Source organism: Dipteris shenzhenensis, chromosome 31 (genome assembly GCF_047967505.1).
Source record: "Dipteris shenzhenensis isolate YYH24624 ecotype China chromosome 31, Dip_SZ_1.0, whole genome shotgun sequence".
Lineage (NCBI taxonomy): Eukaryota > Viridiplantae > Streptophyta > Polypodiopsida > Gleicheniales > Dipteridaceae > Dipteris > Dipteris shenzhenensis.
In genome coordinates, this window is record NC_141626.1 from 27,734,655 (window position 1) to 27,743,699 (window position 9,045).

A 9,045-nucleotide genomic window follows, 5' to 3' on the forward strand; every position below is an offset into this window, starting at 1 on the left:
CAATCTAAAGTTTAGGGAATCGATGTATGATTTTGCATCCCAAACAAGGGTGCTAAATTATGTAAGCAATGCTCGAGATGAAAGTGCTTTGCTTTTGTGTTTGTTAATTAGCCTCACCAATGGCACCAAGTTATGTAACATGGAAATCATGAATTTGATAAGAACATATGATGGATTGCTTCATAACACAATTGCTATTGAGAAGCAAGTCATTAATGAATCTAAAAGAAAGAGAAAATTGTTCTATGACATGGATAGTGATGAAGAAGATGCTTTTGAAAGAGATGGGGTGCATGTGGGGGTTAAAGGTCACTATGCCTTTACCCCGGTTATGTACAATACTCAAACACATATATAAATGAATGAAAAAGAAGATTAGGGTGGTTCTGCACCCACCAAAACTTGTGGCTCTCTGTCTCTCTCTCCTTCTTCCGTTCTTTCTTCCGTTGAGAGCACTCTCAACTGGTATCAGAGCCCGGGTGATCTAGCTGAGCGTGCGTGAATGCTTGGAAGCTCAGCATCTCTGTGGGAGGAAGGAGAAGCTCTGTGGGAAGCTTTGTGGGTGACTTTACTTGCATCCGAGTGTGCAGAGACCTTGGAGGAACCTTTGGAAAAGTCACTTTGGTTTTGCGAAGTGGTTTTGAGAGCCTGTTAAGAATTTTCAAAGAAAAAGTCGTTTTTTGAGCTTTTCCCTATTCCGTTCAATGACAGAGACTCCATATTGACTTGTAGAGGCAACTATTACTTGCTTTTGGTGTCCACTTCACTTCAGGAGCTTGGAAACACCTTCATTCTTGAATCTGGGATCATTTCATTGGATTTCTGACTCACTGTGTCAGTTTCTGCGTTTTTGCTCAGGTGTTGGAACTCAAGTTCGGAGCAACCATTTGCAGATCTGTCAGTTCCGGTGGACTCAAGAGGTCCTAAAACTTCTATGTTGCTAATCATTTGCACTCCAGTGGAGTTTACAAACAGCTTTGTTTCCAAAAACGTTTTTCAGTCCGTGTGTTGGACCTAGTGATTGAGACCACGGTTTCCAAAACCGTCTATCCCATTGCGTTTCGGATGCCCAAAAACCCTTACCTGCTGTCAGTTCTTGCGTAATTCGGTGGAGGATTTTTAGAGTTATAGATGTTTGTGTTTTCAATTTCGTCTCTCTGTTATGCATTTTTCATTCTAAGGTTTTGAAACCTTAGATTTATGCCACATGGCAGTGGATAAGTGTTGACTCCCATTTCTCACTCATCGGTTGGGATTTTGGAGTTCTGGCAGAAGAGAGATATTTGCAGATTTTCTTGCTAATTCCGATTATGCAATGGCACCCATGTTTTGAGGCATCTCAGGTTCTATTTTCAGGAGGTAGTCAATAGAGCGAGCGAGAAAAAGCGAGCGGACCCAATGAAGCGAGCGAGTTTTTTTACAATTCCTCCGATGAGAACAAATTTAAAACCGAACTTACTATAGCAAGATGTTGTCATAATAAGCATACCAATAATCAGACTTACAATCCACCCTATCTTTCACTTGAAGAACATAAACTAATTACCAAACTCATAACATAGATGACTATTGATATACCACTTCACCCGCAAAATGCACTAGACCAAAACTTTCCAAATGTATCCATGGTTCACCACAACAATTATCAGTCTATGAACAAAACGGTGTTTTAAACCATGTTCTAATCCCCCTGACATTCATCATCAAGAAAGTAGTTGCGCGCATGTGGTTTATCTAATTGCCACTCATCATATCTCTTGTCGGCTGTCATGAATCTTGCCATTTTTTCTGCATAGCATGGCAACAAAGTACAACAAAACATACATTTCAAAGGAAAGTAAGTCAAAGTGGAACAATGAAAATAATTTCCAATAAGAAGAACTTGCCATCCTTATGTGTTATACAAAAGACAATTCGCTACCAACAAAAAGCAAAAAAAATCAATTGCTAGATCAAGGCCTTACAAACACTATCCAAAGCATCAAAATTTGTACTTTCTTGATTCAAAGGCACCCGTAAATGTTCACTATCTACCATATTATAAAGATGCTAAATAACACTTTCAAAGTCCTCAATTTTAGCATTCAAAATATATAACAAAAAAACTCAGGGCCAGTAGCATACTACTTATCAAAGGGGTTTGTGATAGGTTCCACTCTCTCTTCTTCCCCCTCTCCATCATGCTCTGACCTGATCCGTTTTCCAGAATGATCTGCCACAAGTGGCTCAACAATGCTAGCCATAATACTATTGTCTGAATCAAATGAAAAACAAGGCCTGCCAATGGCCTGACAAGCACGCATAAGAGGGGCTGTACCACAACCCATCTCTAGAACCAACCCTCCAAGAACACAGAGAAGAGACATAATGCAACCTACAAAAAAACTACTCCTCTCTAGTCCACCTCGTGCTAGCTGAGAAGACATCGGCACGATTGTCCTTGCAGAGGGAGGTATGTAATGAGTCCAGACATCTTCACGTGGATCAATCAAAAGCTGTTGGAAAAGTGGAAAGCTCTCCTCCCAAAAAACTATTGGATTCTTCTTTGCTCTACGTATTAGAGCTAATACTGAAGATTGCATCTGGAAACCACATGGAGAAAAACATGTATAGTATATTGACTTCAACTAGCAAGCATTATAGCATGAAAGATGGCAAAGATAGCATGCATAGGACTTATCCTTCCAAACATAGCATGCATAGGACTAATGAGGAGACATTTGTCAAAGACACTTTTATCATGGAATGCAAACATAGAATGCATGGAATGGTAGCTTACCTTAACACTTTTATCATGTTCTCTACAAAATCCATATGGAAACTTGTCATGAATGATCACACGTCTGACAACCTCCAAGCCCTGGACATATGCAAACCATTCCATCCAACCAATACATTGTCCTACAAGCAATTAATTTTATTTAAAACTAGTAGAATGGAAACAAAAAATGTGAAATGTCAATTGTGGTATTGTGCCTTACCTACCAAAGGACATATGCATGCCAACCAACCACTATCAGACAAAGAAGCTGATGCAACTGCAAGCCCATGCCGCACATGGTCCTCGAGCAAGACATTCCAAGTAGGAGTGGATCCTCTCTCATCAAGTGGATAGCCAGATGGAAAATCGAGCAATATAAAATCTGAAGCCCACTTCACCTTCTTACCCATCCTCTTGTAGTCCTGATCTCGACTAGCCACTGTAATAAAAAACTCATGCAAAATAGCATACTTATCATTTCTTTTAGAGTCAGCAAAGTCTTTGCCCATTGCAATGTAATCTCCAACTGTACAAGCAAACAAAGGTGTGATGCCACGGGCCAAGGAAATGTCAGGTGACTGTGATCGATGAACACATATTGCTTCACAAGTCCCGAGATTGATTCTCTACCTATATGCAAAAGCAAATTAATTACAGGTAAAACTAGTGTTAAAGGAACAACTACATATGCAGAACACAATAACACCCTTACCTGCACTCTCTATGTGATCCATTTCATGCCGCATAGGACTAGATGGTCCCTCATCTAGAAAGAGAACAATCATAAACTTATTAATGCAATGTCAAAACAAATTGAAGACAACATCAACAAACAATCATATTGTATCTTCCTTACCTTTTTCTGTAGGATGTTCTTGTTTCTCTTTCTCTTTCTTATCTCTCCTTGAGCTTCCCTCCACTTTGTCCTTACTTGCTTCATTGGCTTTTTGTGAAGCATAAGTATTGTACAAGTCTCTTTCTCGCACCAGTACTTGTCCTTTAGGAAAATCTATCCACCAGGGACAATGTGCTAATTCCCATTAAGAGAGACGGTGCATGCCAGGTGGATACATGCATGCAGCATGACCAATCTCCACCCAACTCTTGCACAAATTTGGAATGTCAGAGATCCTTTTCTCTATTGCCAAGTGGGAGAGATATCTATCAACCAATAGACACAAAAAAATTGGATGTCCCAAACCATCAAAGGGTCAAGAAATCAAGTGGAACAACCATCAATGATTGTGTAATTACATGAATCAATAGCACAAAAATAGACAAATGAAAAATGAACCTTCGAATGAATTAACAACATACCTATAAACCACCCTATGGGCAGCCATGTCTAACTCAGATAGTCCATCTCCTTTTTTTCCACCCTTGCTCTCCATCTTTGTTTCCTTTGATCTTAGCACCACAAACATATGTTTTCTCCCCTCCAATTTTTTATCCTCCATGTATTGCTGCAATGTGTAATCCTTAGGGGTATCCAAAGGCATGCCCATTGTTGTGATCACCCTCAAATCTTCAAGCACTTTCAATGACTGTCTCTCCACCTTCTCCAAAAATATCTCTCTACTAATCCACCTAAACAGTAAAAGTTGACGCAATTTTATAATAAAAAAATAAGAGTCATGTTATTGGCAAGAAACAAACAAACACCATGAAAGATGATTTGTATTGGTAGAAGAAACACACCCTCTGTACTCAAGGTCGCCCTCAGGCATGAAGTACATGTCTTGCATAGGTTTAGTGGCTTCTAACAAAGAAAGGAAAATATTTTTTTTTTCTAATCTCAAATCAGACTTTGCAATGAGTTGGAGCTTCTCCAATGTCACGCAAGAGTCCGCACCATCAAAGCGCAAGGCAAACAACTTTTCCAACCAAGCCTCTCCAAGACCAGGATCTATACAATTCAACACCTATCCAAAGATGACATGTCAGTCACTTAACTTCAAAATAAATGCAACAAAGTATAGAAAATTCAATTCACACCTTTCCCATCCTATCAGCGATTCTCTTTTGAATTATGGTACGCTGCTTTCCTTCTACCTCTCCCCTTTGATCTAAAGGTAGCTTTGTAGATATTTTGTCCATTGCTTTTTTAAGCTCTGTATTGTACTCAACCTACATACAAAAGTTCCAATTAGAGAAAGCAAAGGAGTGATAAAGAAGTAAGCATCAATACAAATGCAACATTCTACCTAGAAGACAAGCCTTGCCAGATAACCTCTTGTCAATGGAAACCATGGCTTCTTCCCTTTACTCTCTTGAGCCCTCCAATTCTCTATTGATTTGATCTCACTCGAAGACAATGTTTTCATAAACACCATAGAGTCACACTCACAAATGTTGTGTGCATTTATGAGTATGTCCCTTAGACTGGGTTTGATAATGGCATGTTCATTCATGCTAGAAAACAAACAGTAAAGTACACAACCCAATCAATAAATGCAAAGTAGCATAAAACACAAATGTGGAGAAGATTCAAAGAGTCCATGTACTTACGAATTCATTCGTTGTAGCCCTGCTAAGAGAGCAATCTCACTAATTTTCCTTGGGTCAATTATTGTGCATACCACTCGTACATGTCTTTTCTTGTTTGTAGGAAAGATTTCCTTGATAACACTCATCCATGCAGTGGTCCTATGATTGCCCTCCCAAACAAATAACATCTTTTGCGACATAAAATGAAAGTCAGTGTTAGACATCACATCTTTCTCAAACTCCTCATCCACCTCTCTCCAGGTGGGAGACCAACTCTTCCTCATATCATCTGTCACAACTGTCTCCCCTCCATCACTCTTGCAGACAGATACAATGAAAGACCCTTTCTCTGGGAGATAGCCCTCCACTTGAAATGTACTTTTGAGTGAAGATACATCATCACGAAGTCCTCTCACTCTTGCATAAGGTATCAACCTACACAAGGGAATGCGAGGACACTGGTTTGAATCAAGCATCCTACATTTGCCAATCACATCACCTCCTCCTTCCACCTGAACTTCACTATCATCCAACTCATCCTCCTCCACTCTTGGACCTTCATCTCTTTGAGTTGATGATACTTCAACCTCTAGACCCACCACACTTTCTTGCTCTTCGGTTCCACCTACTGATGATTCAACATTGTGATCTACTTTTGTTCCTCTTGTACCTTTCACACCTTTGTAAAATGTGCCACTTGAACTTTTCTGCCTTTTTTTCCTGTCATCCTGAAAAGACAAAAAACAAGGCATTTTTCCAATCATAGTTCTCAAAACCTTTTCAATAAAAACCAAAACTAAAAACAAGAAACAACATGTAACAATAGATAGAGTATAACCTACGGCAGGTTCAAAGGTCTTCTCAAATCTTTCCATATGCTCAAAAAAACATGAGAGCTTTTTCACATATATATATGATAAAGGTTTTGTTTATGAAAACATATGCAATACATATCACGAGGGCAAAGCCCCAAATAGATTATGAAGTGTGTACACCTCATAAGGAAAAAGCTTCAAACAAATATCTCAAACTGCTGACATATATGAATGCAAAGGTGTGTAAACTCACACTTATGAATAAATATTATTTTACATATCTGGACAAAAATACATGTATCTACCAATGCAATTGATTTCCAGTTTAGGGAACATTCACCCACTTGTGTCCTAAAAGAAAAAGTTTCATCTCCAATGCACATAGTATATCAACTTGTAGTGGTATCTATACACTTGGATATATGGAATTGCAGTGGCAAATATGCACTTCTATGCCTACCCCTTACCCTCATGAAAAGACACCTTGAGAAGTGAAAAAGGACAGCGCGTTAATGCGCTGTTCTTTTTGGCATCTCAAGCTGTCTTTCATGAAGGCTTTTCAGCAAGGCTTTTCTACTCAATCCTCCATGTATCAATACTCACAAGAGGTTGCTTCGACCATTTCATCTTTTGTCTCCAAGTATGCTTTGGTATACAGGTCTTATGGTCTTTGGAATGCTATTGGACTCTTGGAGGGATAGGTCACATGGTCTTTTGATCGCTATGCAAGGAGGGGACTATTGGGTGGACTGCCCGAGGGACCAAAATAGGCAACGCGTTAACGCGCTGTCTCTTTTGGTCTCTCACATGCAATTCTAGAGCATAAATAGGACTGTCTTCGAAATGCTACCTAGATGCCGATAGTCTAAAAGGTTTTCTAAAAATTTTCCTCTTATCTCTACACTTGAACATTGGACTTGCACTCGCTCATTTGTTTTGTAAACTTCTTTCATCCGTTTAAGAGTTGAATATCACTTGAATGCCTCACATGGGAAAGGGTCTTGGACTGCCTGGGGCAACAAAAGAGGCAGCACGTTAACGCGCTGCCTCTTTTACTACCCTCCACAATCCAAGTTCCCCTCCCTTGCATGACTCTGGGTAACTCTAGCAACCACATACATGCCTCGTATATATGGTTTGTAGAACATGGGCACAAATTTTTGATGGCAAGTCCTATGAAATGAAATGATACCTCGGGCTGCTACACAACCAAGTCAACAAAAAACCTGTGAACACCATGGAGTCCTAAGCAACAACCACCGAGCAACGCAAGCAAAATGGAGTAACGAAACAAAATGGAGCAAGAAAAAGTCGTGAAGAGCCCGAGGAGATAAAATCCAATGCCAAAATGTAGACTAATTAGACTATATAGAAAGGCGTACATCCCATAGCCTGGGGCAGCAAAAGAGGCAGCGCATTAACACGCTACCTCTTTTGCTGCCCCAGGCTATGGTGTGTATGCCTTCCCACACTTCCCATAGTTCAAATGCTGTGGTGGCAGTTGGACTGCCCGGGGCCTTTTGCTGCCCCAGGCAGTCCAACTGCCACTACATCCAAGAGAGGGCAGGAATGGAATCTCTAGCACGATAAGGATTCCAACCTTCAATGAGGTCGACTTGTCAATGAGGATTGGCGGTGAGGATTTGCGGTGAGGAGGTGAGGATTGGAGGCAGTGAGGAGGTGAGGAGCCAAGGTGGTGAGGTGGTGAGGAGGAGGCGATGAGGAGCAGCCGATCTCTCTATCTCTCCTGCTCTTTTGCAAATGGAAATGGCATCGTGAGGTAAGCCTCATCTCTTTTGGCACGTGCTCCTGCGGACGAGGAAACCATCGCTACAATCGGTGAAACAGAGAAAAGGTGGCGAAGAGAAAGATAGGAAGATGGAGGAGACGATGAGGTGAGAGCTATGGACGGAATGACGATGGAAGGAAGGAAGGATGGAGGCGGTGAGGCGGTGAAACGGTGAGGAGGCGGTGAGGAGCCGGTGAGGCGGTGAAACGGTGAGGAGGCAGTGAGGAGGCGGTGAGGAGGCGAAAGTAGCAGTGAAGCGGAGTCGAAAGTAGCGCGCGTGAGGCGAAAGAGCGAGACTTAGAGTGAGCAAGCGAGTCGACGGCAGCAAGCGAGCGAGACTTAGAGTGAGACTTAGATCAAGCGAGCGAGAGAGACTTAGATCAAGCGAGCGAGAGAGAGTGTTTTGCACAGCTAATAATTGTGGGGGCAGAGCGAGGGGAAGAGGTGGAATGGACGCTGCGAGATCTACGTCTGTGGCAGAAGCTCATGTGAGGAGAGGGAGGACAGGGAGGACCACGACGCGATGTCAAAACAACTACTATCGTAACTTCGCAATGCTTATAAGGAGAAGACCATAACACAAGTAAACGAATATTTAAGCTTGCACTTGCCATGGGTTCTCCGAGTTGCTTTCCATCAGCATCGGTGTACAAACCGATTCCATTGGTCGTCGTCAAGATTATTTGTGCTTCAAAGAGTTAGTTCAGATTCGTAATCACTGTTGATTCTGAGAGGCTATTCGATATGGATGAATTTGAGAGTTTACGCCTGATTCTTAACGAGCACAAGAAAAGCTTACATGAGAAAGTCGCCCGCGCATCATCCATCCATCCGTTCGATTCATGATTAATGCCATTCTTTTCTTCTTTTGATTTCGCGGTTGTCCACATCGTTGTGTAGTAGTTCACGCCTATGAAATCAGAGCTTCCTTTTAGATCTCTGCTTTCTTCTTCACTGAATCTCGGCAATCGGTCGCCCACTCGCTCTCGCATCAATTCTGGATAGTCACCAAACATTAAGGGGTCCATAATCCTGTGCACGATTGGTTCCTGCAACTCATCTGAGGAGCTTTCTCATGGCAGCTGCAAGATCTATGTCTGTGGCAGAAGCTCATGTGAGCTTGCAACGCATCCTCCATCTCCACTCCTTCACTGCCTCTATGCATAGCCCGCACAATTCACCCTCAGTATGCC